Genomic DNA, 19,282 nt, shown 5'->3' on the forward strand with positions numbered 1-19,282 from the left:
AGTCCTCCCGCACTCCCGGGATTGTATTGTTACTGGTCTCGTATTTTAATTTTGTATTTTTTTAGATATTTTTTTTCATAACTGCAGGCAAAAATCAGAACTTTTTAAAACGCACTTGTGTGCATGTGTGTGCGTGTGCGTATGTGTGTGGTGTGCATGTGTGTGGTGTGCATGTGTGTGCGTGTGCGCATGTGTGTGGTGTGCATGTGTGTGCGTGTGCGCATGTGTGTGGTGTGCATGTGTGGGCGACGGAATCTTTTTAGACGTTCTATTCTAACACAACGTACCTCTGGCTGCTGACATCTGCTGTCTGTATTCTAGGGGATTTACAGACCAGAAAATAGAACGCTTGTGAAAACGTAGACGTGGAGCCGCTATGTGTTACTCAGTGTGTAACACGTCTCCGTCTAGGGAGGATATTTAACATTCTGCAACAAACAATTTGCATTATATTGAGGTCACTAATGACTGAGTGTTCTATAGTGGGAATCTTGAGCAAGCAGAAGACCTGGGGGTATATTTACGGCGGGCTTGAAAAAGTGAAGATGTTGCCTATAGCAACCAATCAGATTCTAGCTGTCATTTTGTAGAATGTACTAAATAAATGACAGCTAGAATCTGATTGGTTGCCATAGGCAACATCTCCACTTTTTCAAGCCCGCCGTAAATATACCCCCAGGTCTCTGTTAGAGGTGGCGGACATCTTTACCTGGAGGATGAAGATGGTTTAAAGTGCATTACACCAATGCGATATCTGACCAAACTGTCGTCTATCATGCGATCAGCACGATAATTGGATGATAATCCTGTAGTGTGTACCCAGCTTTAGTGTCGTATACATTACATAATGGTAAAGCCCTATTTTAAAGCAAACAAGGCTGTTAAATGAAGCTTGGTATCTCTGTATTACCAGGCTTTACACTCGGTCAGTGCACCTGAGACCGCTCCACAAGCGCTGGGCACGCTCCGCAGGCAGACAGAGAGCTCCCATGGGCGGCTTCTGTCATTTAAAAATAAATCACATTTTTTAATAGTCATTCAGGTTTCACATGGGGTTTGGAGTTAAAGTCAGGCTGGATATTGGATTTTTTTTTTGTGCAAATGGTTAGTTGGGCTTGGGATGGAGGTTAAGGGTTACGGTGGGGCTAGTTTAATTTTTCCAAACCCTTAGAGAAACCTAGACTTTAACCCCAGTGATGTTATTGCAACAGAAAATAATTTTATTTAAAAGTGACAGTGAACAACTCCTTTGGAGTACACTGACTGCATAGCTGGTGATTGGAGGGCGCTACAGTGGTGTCTTATATTAATGTAACACATACTTGCAACTTTTCCTCGTTGGCTTCAGGGAGATACCGGGGGAGTTGGGCGTGTGGGGGCGGGGCTTGACGAATCGCATCATTTTGGCCCCACCCTCTAAACGATTGTCACAATTTTGGGCAATTACAGCAGGGGCGGGGCTAAGATGACACAATATTTGCGTCATTAAGCCCCACCCCCGCCACTTATCTATTGCGGGAGCGAGAACCGGGAGGTTGCCCTGCTCTCCCGGGTGGCCTCCCAGAAATGTGGGAGTCACCCGGACACTCCGTAGGCCACTATGCGTTAAAGAAAAGCAGCTAATGAATCTCTAGAGACTGAAGTGTCTTTTACATTTCTGTCTCCATTACTGAAGTCATGTTGTCTTACCTGCCAGTCTTTGATTAAATCTTGGTCTCCATGAAAATGGCCACCTCCATAGGCATCAATACATGGACATAGGACACAATTTCTGAACAGTGTCATCATGCCACAGATGGAGAAGCCAACCACGACTTTTACTGGCTCAGCATCAGGGAGAATGCCAGACTCTTCAGGGAGTGAGGGAGATCACCCCTATTTCAGGGAGTCTCCCTGACATTCAGCGAGAGTTGGCAAGTATGAATTAACAGCTTTCTTTGTCATAAAATATGTCTATATTATACTTTTCCTATAAACAATCCAGACATTTTAGGGAACGCCTAATTCAGGTCTGTGGCTCTCCAGATATTGTGAGACTACAAGCCCCAGCATGCTTTGCCAGTAAATAGTCAGCCGATTGCTGGCAGGCCATGCTGGGGCTTTCACAAGCCACAGGTTGGCCAGGCTTAGCCTAGATTCTATTATTTCCTTGTAACATATGTAGGAACATCTTTTATGCCATTTATTATTGTATTATCATTTTTATTGTGTTGAAAGTCTACCGGCCAGTGGCCTCACTGAGGCAGGAGGCACAAAGTACCTCATAGCGATGTCACTAGATCCTGGTGAAGTGCTAGGGTGAAAATGGTTTCAGTCCACAAAATGGCTGCCTTCACGGTGTGTTAAACCCTCATCCAGAGCTGTGAAGAGATACTTTTAAGTCAGCATCTATTTTCTTGAAGCCCATTAACGGACAGAACACATTTGAGGTGTAATAGCCTCTCTGACAAATTGTTACTGCAGGAATTTAGTTCAATTTAAAATTAAGCTGCAAAATTTATTCCAGATCTGAATCAGTGTCTTTTAACAATGTCACTTAATATGCAAATGTGTTCGCTGAAAGATTTGGAGGAAGAATCCGTGCGTTCCGCGCCTGAGGAGGGAGATTAGATGGTTGTTATATAGGGCAGAGTAGCCGTTATTGGTTTAAATGGTAAGAGAATATCACAGCAGGTTCTAACCAGAGACTATCTGTGCAGGTGTGCAGTATTTACAATGATAATATAATATAAAGGTAATTTTATGAATGTGCAAAATCTTGCTTGAGATGTTATGCTAGTTTTGCACAAATATGCCCATTGTTATGTGGTCCAAGATGGTGGTATATGAAGGAGTTGGATGCAACTTAAAGGGGGAGATTCAATTTGGTGCAAAATGCTTCCGGAACGTGCACAGACACATATTGCGTCGATATTGTGGCAGGGATCTCCGCTCATTTTTTCTTGCATACCTCACAGAGGTGTGCAGAAAAATGAGCAGAGATTGCTGCCGTTATGACTGGCAGTGTGTGCAGCGGACATTGCGGTGATGCCTGCGCGCCACATCGCCAGCCACTGAATCTCCCCTAAAGTATTATTTATTTGGTTACTCCCCCATAATGTCTGGGAGAGTCCTGGATTACGGTGAGACTTCCCGGACCCTGGGTGGACAGGCAATTCTACTGGAGGGGCACTTACCCATGTGTAAAATGGGCGGGATGTGCTCATACTTGCCAACTCTCCCTGAATGTCAGGGAGACTCCCTGAAATAGGGGTGATCTCCCTCACTCCCTGAAGAGTCTGGCATTCTCCCTGATGCTGAGCCAGTACAAGACGTGGTTGGCTTCTCCATCTGTGGCATGATGACACAGTTCAGAAATTGTGTCCTATGTCCATGTATTGATGCCTATGGAGGTGGCCATTTTCATGGAGACCAAGATTTAATCAAAGGCTGACAGGTAAGACAACATGACTTCAGTAATGGAGACAGAATTGTAAAAGACACTTCAGTCTCTAGAGATTCATTAGCTGCTTTTCTTTAATGCACAGTTGCCTACTCTCCTGGAATGTCCGGGGAGACTCCTGCATTTCTGGGAGACCTCCCGGGAGAGAAGGGCAACCTCCCGGTTCTCGGAGGACGAGGCTTAATGACGCAAATATTTAGTCATCTTTAGCTCCGCCCCCTGCTGTAGTTGGCCTAAATTGGGACAATTGTTTAGGGGCGGGGCCAAGATGACGTGATTTTACAAGCCCCGCCCCCGCACGCCCACCTTCACATCTTCACATCTTTAAGCTCATTGAGTACATTTCTCCCACACACACATGCAACTGAGCATGCCCAGTATGGCTTAAGGTTTTCTGCATAACAATCACGACTGCTCGGAAATATCAGTAATCCAACAATTACATACTTGCCTCATTTTTAAATCTGTACTCCGGGAGATCCGGAGTACAGATCATGTGACAGAGGGTAGGAGGGGGCGTAACGATGTACTTACGTCACTATTGCCCCACCCCCACCATAAAATACTACAGAAATCCAAGGTATTGAATAGCGGGGGAGGGGCTTAATGACGCGTTTAAATCCTGCCCCCCCGCTATTCAATGCCGTGAATTTCTGCATTTTACAGGGTCCGGGAGGTCTGCCTACTCTTACGGGAGTCTCGGGACGACTCCCTGAAATTCGGGAGCCTTCCAGAAATTCCAGGAGAGAAGGCAAGTATGCTAAAGTATGCAAGGAACATGATAAATTAATCAGCATCATCATACGCTTTGCCCCGTCCACTTTAAGACGCGAACGGCGTCATGATGTTACGCCATCTCTTCCTTTCAGACCTCGCCCCCGCATATTCCGGAACGAGGTATAAACACAGTCAAATATGTTTTATTTACGATTTGTTTGTTATACATTTCGATGACGGCAAATACTGGCACTGGCTGCTATGGCAACTGTCCTCTAATTGTGTCATGCTGAGTGTTGAGTTAATTTGTATTATCACGTGATTGAAAGCCCATAGAACCAGTCAGGGCTTAGCTGTAATGTACGATGTACGAGAGAGCAGTGCGAGGTCTTATTCTCAGAGATGAACGGGACCTCCCGTAGTTGTCTCATTATAACACAGGAAGGGAGATATTTACAACACACTGAAACGTTTATATAATAATAGCCATTATTATATAAATAAAAAACAGACAGGGCCTATTTAAATGTATTTATAAAACAGTGAACATACAGATGATCAGTTACTGAGCTGCCCTTCTGACAATATACATTGCATTGGTTTGAAAATCCAGCTGTAGGTGATTAAAAGCAGAGGCAGCTATTTTTAAATGCTGGGGCCACAGGGGCAGGCTCGGAGGGCTGCATGATGCCCAGGGGCTGCAGATGGAGGTTCATAGGACTGCATGAGGCCCTGGGGCCACAGGGGCAGGCTCGGAGGGCTGCACGATGCCCAGGGGCTGCAGATGGAGGTTCATAGGACTGCATGAGGCCCTGGGGCCACAGGGGCAGGCTCGGAGGGCTGCATGATGCCCAGGGGCTGCAGATGGAGGTTCATAGGACTGCATGAGGCCCTGGGGCCACAGGGGCAGGCTCGGAGGGCTGCATGATGCCCAGGGGCTGCAGATGGAGGTTCATAGGACTGCATGAGGTCCTGGGGCCACAGGGGCAGGCTCGGAGGGCTGCATGATGCCCAGGGGCTGCAGATGGAGGTTCATAGGACTGCATGAGGCCCTGGGGCCACAGGGGCAGGCTCGGAGGGCTGCAGATGGAGGTTCATAGGACTGCATGAGGCCCTGGGGCAACAGGGGCAGGCTCGGAGGGCTGCATGATGCCCAGGGGCTGCAGATGGAGGTTCATAGGACTGCATGAGGCCCTGGGGCCACAGGGGCAGGCTCGGAGGGCTGCATGATGCCCAGGGGCTGCAGATGGAGGTTCATAGGACTGCATGAGGCCCTGGGGCCACAGGGGCAGGCTCGGAGGGCTGCATGATGCCCAGGGGCTGCAGATGGAGGTTCCTAGGACTGCATGAGGCCCTGGGGCCGCAGGGGCAGGCTCGGAGGGCTGCATGATGCCCAGGGGCTGCAGATGGAGGTTCATAGGACTGCATGAGGCCCTGGGGCCGCAGGTGAAAGCTTGGAAGGCCGCATGAAGTCCTAAGGCCTCCTGTTGCCCACCGTTGGTAAATTAATCTGCTATCTGTTTCCTATTGGCCTCTTTGTGTATTTCCCAAGCTCGGTAGCAAACCTTGAACACTTGCAGAACATCTATAGGTTTAACCATACTTGCCAACTCTCCCGGAATGTCCGGGAGACTCCTGCATTTTGCGACAGTCTCAAGGACTCCCGGGAGAGTGTCCATAGTAGATAACTGTTTGCAGACTAATGGCTACAAAGTGTCACATTCTTGTCACAGTTCCTGGATGTGCGTTGCGAGGTTCCCTGGCGGTGTCAAGGAGAGCAGAGATACAGTGTGTCTGTATATCCTGGGAGATGCACCTTGTGACAAGTGGAAATCAGACAGATTCTGTAAGATGTGCTGAGTTCTCCTTTCTAAATATATCCACGACAGGCAGGCAGATGGCCGCGGGGACTGGCGCAGAGAGAACGGCCCTTTTCTCTTCACTGGAATATGAAATATTCATGAAGTCTCAGTTTTTGCTGCTTCTGTCCTTTAAACACCAAAGCCTGTCCAGCCTGCATGTGTTTTGGGGTCTCTGGCCCCTACGCAGTGACAAAAAAGGAAAAATTGTTGCCCATAGCAACTAATCAGATTCCAGCATACTTGCCAACTCTCCCTGAATGTCAGGGAGACTCCCTGAAATAGGGGTGATCTCCCTCACTCCCTGAAGAGTCTGGCATTCTCCCTGATGCTGAGCCAGTACAAGACGTGGTTGGCTTCACCATCTGTGGCATGATGACACAGTTCAGAAATTGTGTCCTATGTCCATGTATTGATGCCTATGGCGGTGTCCATTTTCATGGAGACCAAGATTTAATCAAAGACTGACAGGTAAGACAACATGACTTCAGTAATGGAGACAGAAATGTAAAAGACACTTCAGTCTCTAGAGATTCATTAGCTGCTTTTCTTTAGATAGGTAAGTGACGGGGGGGGGGGGCCTAATTGTGCAAATATTGCGCAATTAGGGCCAAATTGATGCAATCTGTAAAGCCCCGGCCCCGCACGCCCACCTCCCCCGGGATCTCCCTGAAGCCAACGAGGAAAGGTTGGCAAGTTTGGATTCCAGTTATCCTTTAGAATGCACAGGATATATGATAGCTACAATCTGTTTGGTTGCTATGGGCAACGCCTCCATTATTTGTCAGTACAATTGCAGACGCAGTTCTTGTAGCAGAGGCTTCCCTGTGCAGTGGCGGTGTTATTGCTGTTGTTATCACTTTCACATATAGGGTGAAGCTAGAAAAAGTCATATCGCCGTTGCAAACACCCATTTTTCTCTCACTAAAGGGTCTTTCACCCTTTGATGTATTAGCCCCAATAAGTTATAACTTAAAGGACAACTAACAACTAATCCCAGCTATTGCAATGTTCATATATAAACCTGGAGTATATTGTTCAGTGTTATCTTCGTTTTCAGCTGCAGTTCCGTTATAAAAAGGTTTACATAAGTATTTTGTCCGCGTCAATCACAGCTATAGCCAACCCCACCACTTTTAGACGCTGTGTAAAACCTCGTATTCACTGAGGTCAATGTACATAGTTTTAAACGGGTCTGACAGTGACTTTGTTTCCAGTTCCCACATACCCATTCATGTTTTTACTTGTGTTCAGGTGCATTGTGTTTGGTTGTGTTACAGTTTTCAGAACTGTAAGTTAATGCAAGTTGAACGCATTGAGGTGGGTGACCTCCAAAATGCAAGTAAAAAACGATTCACCTGCATTTTCACTCGTGTTTGAACTAGTGTTTTTAAACAATAATATTAGTGGGTTTTTAAGGCCTAAGTTGTTCTAAAAAAAAAAAAGATAAAAAGCATAACTAATACAGCAAAGTATGTCAGTTATAATTGATGTGACACTATTGGCAAGGTGCCCGTTCTAAGCATTTTTTGTTACTTAGGAAAATGGTTTTACTTTCTGTTTAATCTTAATATATACTATACTTTCTTGTTAAAGTGGTATTAAATCTAAAAATAAAGAAACACACTATTAAAACTCTGTGGTAAAAACTCCTGCCCGTGCCTTTTACGGTTTGAATTGTGTCATTTTCACGCACTTACTTTAGTTCTACAGTCTCAGACTTTGCAGAATTGTGCCATAATGTGTTAAAGTGTCGTACATATCAAGAAAATTAAAATTTTATGATAAACTCTGCTATTATTAAATATTTTAAAATTAATCTAAAGTGTAATAAAAGTCTGTTTGGCTGTTACGTAAAGGTTATAGTGATACCCAATATCTCACATACAGGCAAACAAGAGAAAAATGAAAACAATGGGCGCTCACGCCCTACTGCCGGATCAATACCCACCTCACGTATAATTGTTGTCTCATTACAGAATGTTTTCTAAATGTGAAGTATTAATTTCACCTCAAGTCATAGACACTCCTTGTATTGACATCTGCTGAGCGGCCCTTAATTCTATCTGATACGTCTGTATTTCATTCTTTTGTTCAGTAAAAGTAAAATGTCATCTGTGGACAGCGATATAACAGTGGTATCCGGTGACCTAATGTTGCACAACGTGCCTCACAAAACATCTATAACCATATCTAACAACGCTCCATTCCTTATGAAAACACACACAGGATTACTACGGTAAATACGCAAATCACTGTGAGATTCTCTGGTAATTTGTGACCATTTCGATGGAGGTAACTTGCAGATGAGGGGGAGGGGCTGCGCGAAACGCGTCATTTTAGCCCCATCCCCGCAGTGAAATAACGCAATAGCTCCCGGCAGAGGTGCACAAGAAAATCAGTGATGTTTGGGGTATTGTAGTACTCTGAAATTAGCGCAGTCAGACACCGCCATGGATGGAAAAATAAAAGGGAACAAAAATCAATGTGGGAGTTTTATATGGGGGTTAATCAATGCTAAATAAACTGGGTGAGGGGTATATGAACTATATGAAGTGTGCATGAATTTTGCTGCGTGGACTAATCTTATTAACAGAGGAGTGGATAGGGCGAGAGTTATGTGCTTACAGGCTCTATATACCATACCCCACAACGGTCCCGGTACAGTGCCAATTCATACACCCCAATAGGGGCGGAGCTTGCAATAAAGTGGAAAGCGGACGTATTTTGTGGATTTGGGCATAGGGCTTATTTCATACGTGCCAACTTTTCCTCGTTGGCTTCAGCGAGATCCCGGGGAGGTGGGTGTGCGGGGCGGGGCTTGACGAATTGCATCATTTTAGCCAATTACAGCAGGGGCGGGGCTAAGATGATGCAACATTTGCGTCATTAAGCCCCACCCCCACCACTTATCTATTGTGGAGGTGAAAACCAGGAGGTTGCCCTGCTCTCCCGGGTGGTCTCCCAGAAATGCGGGAGTCACCCGGACACTCCGTAGGCCACTATGCGTTAAAGAGAAGCAGCTAATTAATCTCTAGAGACTGAAGTGTCTTTTACATTTCTATCTCCATTACTGAAGTCATGTTGTCTTACCTGTCAGTCTTTGATTAAATCTTGGTCTCCATGAAAATGGCCACCTCCATAGGCATCAATACATGGACATAGGACACAATATCTGAACTGTGTCATCATGCCACAGATGGTGAAGCCAACCATGTCTTCTACTGGCTCAGCATCAGGGAGAATGCCAGACTCTTCAGGGAGTGAGGGAGATCCCCCCTATTTCAGGGAGTCTCCCTGACATTCAGGGAGATTTAGCAAGTATGACTTATTTTGTCCTAATGTTACTTTTGTAAATGTTGTGAGGTATGATATGTGGTAAAATATGTCTCTAGTCTTTTATTCATTACATTTTTTTTTTCTTTACAGCATTTACATAAATGTCACTATTTAAAGCGAACCTGTCACCTACACACAGTGGAAGCAGACATTTTGTGTTGGTTCAGCCCACAAAATGGCTTCCATGGTTCCACCCCCATATGTAGGTGACCGGTCTACGCTACCATATATTTTTATCTAAAATACAGTTGAAAGTAGTGAGTTTTTCCCTTTCCCTTTCTATGTCTTAGAGACATTTGAAACAATGAGGTAAAGAACGAGATTCCCCCGTTCCACATCTGCGGCCTGCAGAACGGACAAATCAGTGTTAGGTTTAGAGAGATGAACACAGTGAAGGATATATAAATGTCAGCTCTGCTTATCACTCCAGGCCATTACCACAATGCACCACACCCTGCCGCCGCTGGTCGCTGCTCTGTAATGCACCAGACACTAAGTGGAGATGTGGGTTACTAATTCAGTGAGTGCTTCTAACCTCAGCTAAACGCAGCCAATTAACTCCTTTCCTTCCAGTGCAGAAACTGCCATCCTGTCTACATCAACCCAGGGCCCAGACGCGCATATTAGATCGTAAGCTCATGTGGTAACTGATGCTTTGCCTAAAAAAATAATTGTACAGCATTGTGTAAAAGTATATGTGCTATAATAAATAGTATTTAAATCAGATGTCTCCAATGGATAATAGAATGATCTGTAAATTAAACATTATGGTAGGTTAATTGGCTTCTGACTGAATTGTTTCTGATATGTGTGTTTGAGTTCCTGTGGTAAGGAATTAGATTGTAAGCTCCACTGGGTCAGTGGCTCATCTGAACTAATAAATGTTCTCTGATTCCCTAAAACGCTGTGTATAAAACACAAATGTGTAATAATGCGTTTTCCGCAGCCTTTTTTCTTAGCGTTTAAAGTTCCCAGCTTGGATTTTTTAATTATCCATTTTTATGAGTAAAATGGACACTCAAGCGCTGTAATCGCTCGAGATTTTGGACAAGGGTCCCAAGCGGTCAATGAAAACTCTCTCCGGTTGAAAAACTGAGCAGGCACATAGAGCATTTTAAGCGTTCATTATATGCTGGGAACTGTGTAAACGCTGCACATTCCCAGCTGCCATGAAAACTGCAAAAACAAGATATAAAGCTGGAAAACTGCTCGTGTGACACCAACTTGAGCATTAAGTGCTTTGCAGAGCACAGCAACATTATTGCAGTAAAGTAAACAACATTAGGCATACTTACCTACTTTCTTCAGCTCCCTTCCGGGAGCCAGCCAGTTGATGGGGCGGGGCGGCCAAAATCACGTCATTTTGGCCCCGCCACCTGTGACGTCATGACGCAAATTGCGTCATTTGACTAAAATGCCGCGATTCATCGGGAATCGCGGCGTTTGGGATCTAATTCTGCCCACTTCACTAGGAAGTGGGCACTTCCTAGTGAAGTGGGCAGAATTCGGGAGATTGCCACACTCGCCCGGGAGTCCGGGAGACTCTCGCAAAATGCGGGAGTCTCCCGGACATTCCGGGAGAGCTGGCAAGTATGACATTAGGAGAGGCAGCGTGCCGAGCAGTGTTGTGTATTGTATGCGAGGCCTCAGACTACTATCGTTTCCAACGAAACAGATGTCGGCTGACTCTCCAGCCATAGAACTGCTCCCAAGGGATATATTGACTAAACTGCGGGTTTGGAGAAGTGGTTGCCTATAGCAACCAATCAGATTCTAACTTTTTTTTGACATTTCAGATTTGTCCAACAACAGAGCTTATTATCTTCCCTCCTGCCAGAGTCACCACCTGCCCTCAAATCTCCCTCACTGTCAGTATCACCACAATTTCCTCAGTTTCCCAAGCCCGCTGCCTCGGTGTCACACGTGACTCTGCCCTCTGCTTTATTCCTCACATCCAGACTCTCTCCCAGCCCTGGCGACTCCACCTTAAAAATATTACCAGAATATTCCCTTCTCTTACCCAACATGTTACCAAATCTCTTATCCATTCTCTCATCATCTCCCGTCTTGACTATTGCAACCTCCAGCTATCTGGTATTCCTGACACCCATATATCCAGACTTCAATCCATCCTAAATGCTGCTGCAAGACTGATCTTCCTCCCTCACCGCTCCACATCTGCTGCACCCTGCAAATCCCTACACTGGCTCCCTGTGTCCTCCAGAATCCAATTCAGATTACTCACCCTTACCTACAAAGCCCTCAACAACACTAACCCTGAATACATCTCAAATCTCATATCAAAATACTCTCCCTCCCGCCCTCTTAGAACTACCTCTGACCTGCGCCTTGTCTCGTCTCTGGTAACCACCTCTCACTCCCACCTACAAGACTTCTCCCGTGCTGCTCCCCACTTATGGAATTCCCTACCACGCCCAATCAGACTTTCCCACAGCCTTCAAATCTAAAGATCCTCTTTGAATACCCATCTCTTCTTATTAGAGGCGACCTTATCCCCGATAACACTATTCACACTAATGCACCCTCACAACTGTCCCAATCTCTACTCTCAGCCACACTCGCTCCTCTTGTTTCAGCTGTGCCCTCTTCCCCTTAGAATGTAAGCTCTCTAATGAGCAGGGTCCTCTATACCCTTTGTTTTCATGTATGCATTTATTTTGTCTACTCTGTATGTCCCTGTTTTATGTATGTCCTGTTTTATGTATGAGCTGTTTTCCCTGCTGTACGGCGCTGCGGAGCTCTGTGGCGTCTTACAAATCTACCATAATAATAATAATCATAGCTGTCATTTTGCAGAATGTACTAAATAAATAACTAGAATCTGATTGGTACATACATATGTTCAGCCAGTTACACTTTTTATGTCTGTAAATGTTTCAAAAATACCTCTTGTAATTTGTTTTAAATCTGTTTTTGTTCATTACTTATAGATGTAATAGTTATTTTATTTGTTGCTATTTGTTTCATTTTAATTTAATTTAATTAGTGCTCTCTGATGTACCCCTGGGGTACATATAGCATAGGCTGAGAACCCTTGCTGTATTCTAGGGAGAGGCAGGAGAAGTGTTCAGCTCTGTTATTTCGGATACGGGTGCTGGTAAAGAATCAATATAGGCAGGAACTGAGAACATTTTACTAGTGTGCATTTGGGAACAGATTTATACGATGCAATTCGATCTTTTGATTCTGAGTTGCAGTTCTGTACAGAGACCGTGAAAAAAGCTATTTCATTGAAGCCGTATAGCCTGCCTGCCAAAATTCCCCACTGGAATTTCGGGACAAAATAGGTTAAATCCCCAATCTGTCCAGAACACGCCCACGTGAGCCCAAACCGCGTCCAGATCCGTCCAAACCAGGCACATTTCGGGTGAGCCCACATCCCCGTCCCTCAGCAGCTCACTCCACTTCTCTGTCCTTAAAATTGCGATTGCCCCTGGAAAATATTGGCTGCTGACTGTGTGAGGTGCTGGGTGAAAAGGCGATTTCTAAAGCATAATATCTCAATAAATAAGAGTTGGGGGCAAATAATGGATTTGAAAATATATGTTTTGCAGAACTCTTACCTCATAAATATATTTTCTTAAAGGGGAATGGATGTTCTGGAGCTAGATGTGTGTACTGCTAATTAGGGGCTGATTGCCTCCTTCCAGATATATTATCATCATTTTTTATATAAAGCCACTAGTTCTGCAGCGCTGTACAGAGAACTCAATCACATCAGTCCCTGCCCCATTGGGGCTTACAGTCTAAATCCCATAACACACACACACACACACAGACTAGGGTCAATATTTTAGCAGCCAATTAACCTACCAGTATATTTTTGGAGTGCGGGAGGAAACCAGAGCACCCGGAGGAAACCCACGCAAACATGGGGAGAACATACAAACTCCACACAGATAAGGCCATGGTCGGGAATTGAACTCATGACCCCAGTGCTGTGAGGCAGAAGTGCTAACCACTGAGCCACCGTGCTGCACATATTATGCTGTTGTATTTTAGTGAGTGTATCATACATAACTGAGGTTGGCAGAAGACCGTTGGAAGCAAATTAGAGATTAATGTGACAGAGACAACGATAATGGCATTCTACTGAATCGTAACTTTTGCAGGACTTATCAACAGCTTATAGAAGCCACATACATTCCTGCAACAAGAATGTTGTTATAGATGTATATTTGCATTAAATAGATACAGGGGGAATAAAAATGAGGAATAGTGTTTTGGTCGAATAGTTTTAATACAAGAACATGCGAAAAGGGGTACACTGGTTACCAAAAAGGCCAACGCCAATCTGTTATTAGATCTGTAGCGGTTTATACGTCTCTGCAGAATACAAGATGCTCCGGCCAATTCCATACATCTGTTGTTCCTCTCTAAGTACTGACCCTTTCACTGCCTGGCTCATTGTTTATAATCTCAGAGTCTGCTAAAGGAAAACCAATTACAAGCTGACAAAACTGATTTATCTCATTAGCAAGTTCCCATCTGGCTGTGTGCAAATGCCTGGCGTAGTAACAATCGCAAGCCATGCGTCTCTGGGAGGTCTGTTCACTCCACCTCGTCGTGACAGCCGCGAGTGCTGAAGGGTTCAGCCATGATGGCGACAGAGTCAAGTGGAACGGGACGGAGACAGACTTGTGCAGAACGCTGGAGCGGAGGCGCGAGCAGGGGACAAGAGCAAAAGTGAATATAGGGAAATTTGTATAAATTCATCATCACCCATCCCATTTAAATGGGGATAGTTGATATTTTCACATTGCTTATCTATGGAAATCATTTTCTTAGTGAACGGGCTGACTAGACCAGACATATGTGAAACATACACTCTGCATTAGAGATGCTCAGGCTCAGTTCCTCGAGAACCGAACACACCCGAACTTAGCAGATCTGAGTACCGAGCCGAGCTGGCTCGGTACTTTCGTGCGCCCTCGGAATTCAAAACGAGGCAAAACATCATTGTTTCGTCGTTGGATCTCGGATATCACGAGCTTTGGATTCTATAAGTACCGCCCTCCACAGCGATCCAGCGCCATTTCACAGAGGGACAGAGAAGGGGAAGCACAGTTATTGACAGTCTGTAGAGCAGTTGGGCAGCGTCATAGGTAGAATAGAAAGAGGAGAGGTAGCAGCGTTCTTCAAAGTCTACAGTGACATTCAGGAGAGCTCCATTGCTCCACTGCTAATTGTCATTGCTGAAATAGAAATAATAGGTCTGGCAGGCTTGGTCTTCTAAATCTGCAGTCTTTGTTTGACAGTGTATGAAAATAATATTGTGATCTCTGAGATGGTCAAAATTGACTGCAAATGACTTGAAATTAGTGTTATTTAAATTAATAATAATGTGGGGGGGGGAGCAAAAATATGTGATTTTAGCAACAACAAAAAAATCGGGATTTTAGAAAAAAAATTGGGATCGGGATCCAAAACACGCAAGGGCGGTTTTGCCAAAGCCAGAGCCAAAACATGAAGTTAATCCAGATCCAAAACCAAAACCAGAACACAGGGGTCAGTGAACATCTCTACTCTGCAGGGCTCCATTGCAATTCAGATGCATATTGTATGTTTGCACTGATTCTTCTGCAGGTATACAACATGTATGTAAACTAATGGCAGAGCAGCAGGAGTATGGTGTATGTGTCTAAATTGAATGTGACCACTATTTCACATTAATATATTTATATATTTATATGAAATAATAAGTATTTGTGATTAGCTAAATATGTTTATCTTACTCCATTTTACCACTCTGGAGCAGGCTGCCATGTTTAAAGGTGATTAACTAACTGAATAGACAGAGAGTGACTGACAACTTTGTAGACTTGGATCATCATAATCATTAGTATAGCGCCACTTATTCCGCAGCGCTGTACAGAGAACTCATTTACATCAGTCCCTGCCCCATTTGAGCTTACAGTCTAAATTCTCTAATACACACACACACACACACACACAGAGACTACGGTCAATTTAATAGCAGCCTTTTAACCTACATGTATGTTTTTGGAACGTGGGAGGAAACCGGAGCACCCGGAGGAAACCCACGCAAACACAGGGAGAACATACAAACTCCACACAGATAAGGCCATGGTCGGGAATTGAACTCATGACCGAAGTGCTGTGAGGCAGAAGTGCTAACCACTGAGCCACCGTGCTGCACAACTGGATTGGTTGATTTAGAAACAGGGGCGGGGCCAGTGGTGTCTAGCTTTGCTCCAAATCCCATTAGAACACTTTCTTTGGTAGGGCTGCAGCTGGGGGTGTATCTGAAAAGTTCACCTTTGTGGTTTAATGTTCTTTTAAATGTCTGATTTTGCATCTCTATTACTGACTAGTTCTTGACAAAGCAACAGGACTGCAGGAAAAATATAGAGCTTAGCCCAGGAAATGATATGGTATAAGAATGGTACAAAGATCACATACGTCTGTATATTTAGATTGACCTGCAATTTCCTTAGCTTTACTTTCAGAGAACAGTATTAGACAGCATCAGTATGTATCAACGTTTGTGTATTGAGCTAAGTACTATACCTGGATCATGTATAAGTATTTCATTCTTTTATTGACTGTAGTTGTCCTCTGTCTAACTGACCGTACGACTCTGGAAAATATTGTATGTGTGAAATTGGCGCAGTGCACCTATATAAAATATGTTTCTAAAAATGAGTTTAACATTTAATGGGGGCAGGGTAAGCTGGCAGAGTTGTGCCACCTCCATTTGCGGGAGTGCCAGAAGATCACCATTCCTGAAGACCCCCGATGTTAGCCGCAGAGGAGGGGCTTGTGGGAGTGTCAGAAGGCAAAAGGGCTACCCTGGAGCCCTGATTTCACAAACTCCACACAGATAAGGCCATGGTCAGGAATCAAACTCATGACCTCAGTGCTGTGAGGCAAAAGTGCTAACCACTGAGCCACCGTGCTCAAAAAGATGATGGTTGTAGTACTCACAGACATGGCAGTTCCACAGCTTCAGCCATGTGACCAAGGGTATTAAAGTAATTGACAATATCAAAATGTTCTTTTCTTTTGAGATGTGTAAAATAAAAATATGCTGTATTTATAAGGTCATTTGCAATAATTGCTTAATTCTGGGACTGTACAGCGCTGCATTTCATGTTGGCGCTATATAATTAAGTACAATAACAGTTAAAAAGATGAACATTGCTCTGGTTGTTTATTATCCGCAGCTGGTAATATTTAACATCAGATTATGATATAACGAAGACTTGTTTCTGTTTTTCTCTACGACTGGGGAAAAACAAAGTAACGTGTTCAAGAAAATTATCCATATGTGCCCACAAAACAAGTAAACAGTCACTGTCAGATTATAACATGACATTCGAGAGACGCGAGCGGCCAGGGATGAGCATTGTGAGCACCGAGACGTGTGTGTGCTGTGTACACAGGGTATATACTGCTGAGAGCTCAGCTGTCCCCTATTCTGCTTTAAATCTCACGGCTCAGTGACTACAGATCCATCCGTCTCCCCCAGCTCCCACTTCCCACATAAACACAATCCACTAATCTTCTGGGTTCATTGTTTTCCTATCTCTCATGTCCAGTGTCCTGATCGCTTGGAGGAATCTATCGCAACCCTCCGGATATCAACTCTTGTACAACGAGATGTATGACGTTGCCATTGGAAACAGGGAAGAGAGAAAAAATATTGAAGAAGAATTTAAACATATAGGGGCCTACTTATGAAGCCCTAATCCTTGCGAAAATTGCCTTTTCCACATTGCTTAGGCATTTTTATGTAAAATTGTAATTTAAGAGAGAGATATCGGAGATATCCTGCATTAGGCAAATTACCGCATTAACTGCAGTCCCCTTAATATGCAATGAGGACTGCGGTGTGGGCAATTTAACCAAGCTCCGAAAAGCTTAGCTTTTTGGAGCTTGACCCCCAATGGCTAACACCATTCAATCCTATGGGGAGCGTTGCTGCTCCCCCCGCTGCGCTGTTTAACGCAAATGTCTTGCACTTAACATCGAACAGCGTTTTGCTGTGAATGTGGACTGAGGCAAAGATTTTGGCAGCCCCCATTTGGACTTACAGCTATACCCTACGTGTATATCACCAACGTATTCTGCAGAGTTGTACAGTGAGATAACTTGTTACTCGTGTTTATCAGTCCCAGCTTCCGTGGAGCTTACAATCTAATTGCCCTACCAAAGGCACACAAGACATGTGGGCCCGATTAAGTTAGAAGCCGGTTAACATACCAATGTATGTTTGGACCCAGGGACTCGTAGTTGCCAACATTCACAAGTCATTTACATCGGTTCAGTTGTTGCTGTGCAAGTGCGACAAAGCACGTTATGCGTTGTGATGTATATGTGGGCCCTGGTGCACTACAATGCCCATCATGCCTGAACTTGGGTATAATGTAACTAGTTTGCATGGTAAGTAAGCATTCTGAATAATGATTAACTTATGAAGAATCTAGAAGGAAATTAGATTGGGAACATTGTATTCATTGAGTAAGAGAAAGTGTAGTGTATGGTTGGTAAGGATTAAAAAATAGGGACATTCCTTGAGCCACAAATGTCCAGGGGCAAAACTTTAAAACCAGGGACTGTCCCTGGTAATTATAGATAATTGGGAACGACTAGGGAGAAAGTCCACACAGATACCACCCTGGTTGAGATCGAACCCAGAGCCACAATGGACAATTTTGTCCCAATCTTTTCTTTTTGGGGTTGTATAAGGATAATGTTATAGCAAGTGCCCTGTGTGTGTGTATTTCTCTTTATATATTGTGCTAGATTGGTCTAAGTATTCAAGAACCGTATACCCTCCTTGATACTAAACTCTACTTTTAATGTTGACAAACGGGCATTTCCAGGTGACGAAGCCTTTCACAAATAACGTATGTAAATCCGCTTCCATCTGGGCATTATTTGGGGATTAAGTCGCAGTCCTGGAACTTGCCCCCTTGGTAATTTAGAGGAACTCTTCAGAGTAGATAAAGTGATTTATTTTAATAAGAGGAAGGTTGAATCGATCTTATTACTTTGATGTGTTATCTTCCTTTGCATTCATAATTGCTTTTCAAAAGTAATTTAAATGAATGTGAAACAGTACTGGGTAATTATCCACAGGAATAATTAGTGCATGTTAATGAGCACAGATCGGATGTGCCGGGTAGGTCGTCTCAGAGCTCTTCTGAGTGTTACTGATACGGTTATTAATTCTATAGTCTCCTATAGGCAGTATGAGGATATAATATTATATTTATACTCAGCAGTACACAGGATGTATGACTTGTGGTGACATGTTGCCCTCTGGCCGTGGTGTGGTGTTTCTCGGTATAGGATGGTGATGCCAGTAAAATGTGACTTACTGACATAAGTTTTTTTCTTACTGACAAGTGAAACGTTGTATAGATTTTTACTGTCAGGAACTTACTGAGTTGGAAACTTTGTCCTCTAACTGTTATATAGAACTGAGGTTATAAACTGTTATGGGAAAACCCAGCGCATGGAATTATGTAAAGCAGACACAGAAAATTTATGAGTTAATTACCCAGCACCTCTGTTCATGGACCCCAAGTGTCAGTGTGTCATTGTCCTGAGACCCCAAGTGTCAGTGTGTCATTGTCCTGAGACCCCAAGTGTCAGCGTGTCATTGTTCTGTGCCCCCCAAGTGTCAGCGTGTCATTGTTCTGTGACCCCAAGTGTCAGTGTGTCATTGTTCTGGGACCTCAAGTGTCAGTGTGTCATTGTTCTGTTCCCCCCAAGTGTCAGTGTGTCATTGTTCTGTTCCCCCCAAGGGTCAGTGTGTCATTGTTCTGTTCCCCCCAAGTGTCAGTGTGTCATTGTTCTATTCCCCCCAAGTGTCAGTGTATCATTGTTCTGGATCCCCAAGTGTCAGTGTGTCATTGTGCTGGATCCCCAAGTG

The 19,282-nt window shown here is 44.2% G+C and overlaps 1 protein-coding gene across 4 annotated transcripts in view; it reads left to right on the forward strand.

Annotated features, from left to right (window-relative positions):
- SRGAP3 (SLIT-ROBO Rho GTPase activating protein 3) overlaps positions 1–19,282 on the forward strand; it is an 82,510-nt gene that overhangs the window by 7,793 nt on the left and 55,435 nt on the right. The gene's annotated exons all lie outside the window — the stretch shown is intronic.

The sequence above is a fragment of the Mixophyes fleayi genome, chromosome 8, assembly GCF_038048845.1.
Source record: "Mixophyes fleayi isolate aMixFle1 chromosome 8, aMixFle1.hap1, whole genome shotgun sequence".
Taxonomy (NCBI): domain Eukaryota; kingdom Metazoa; phylum Chordata; class Amphibia; order Anura; family Limnodynastidae; genus Mixophyes; species Mixophyes fleayi.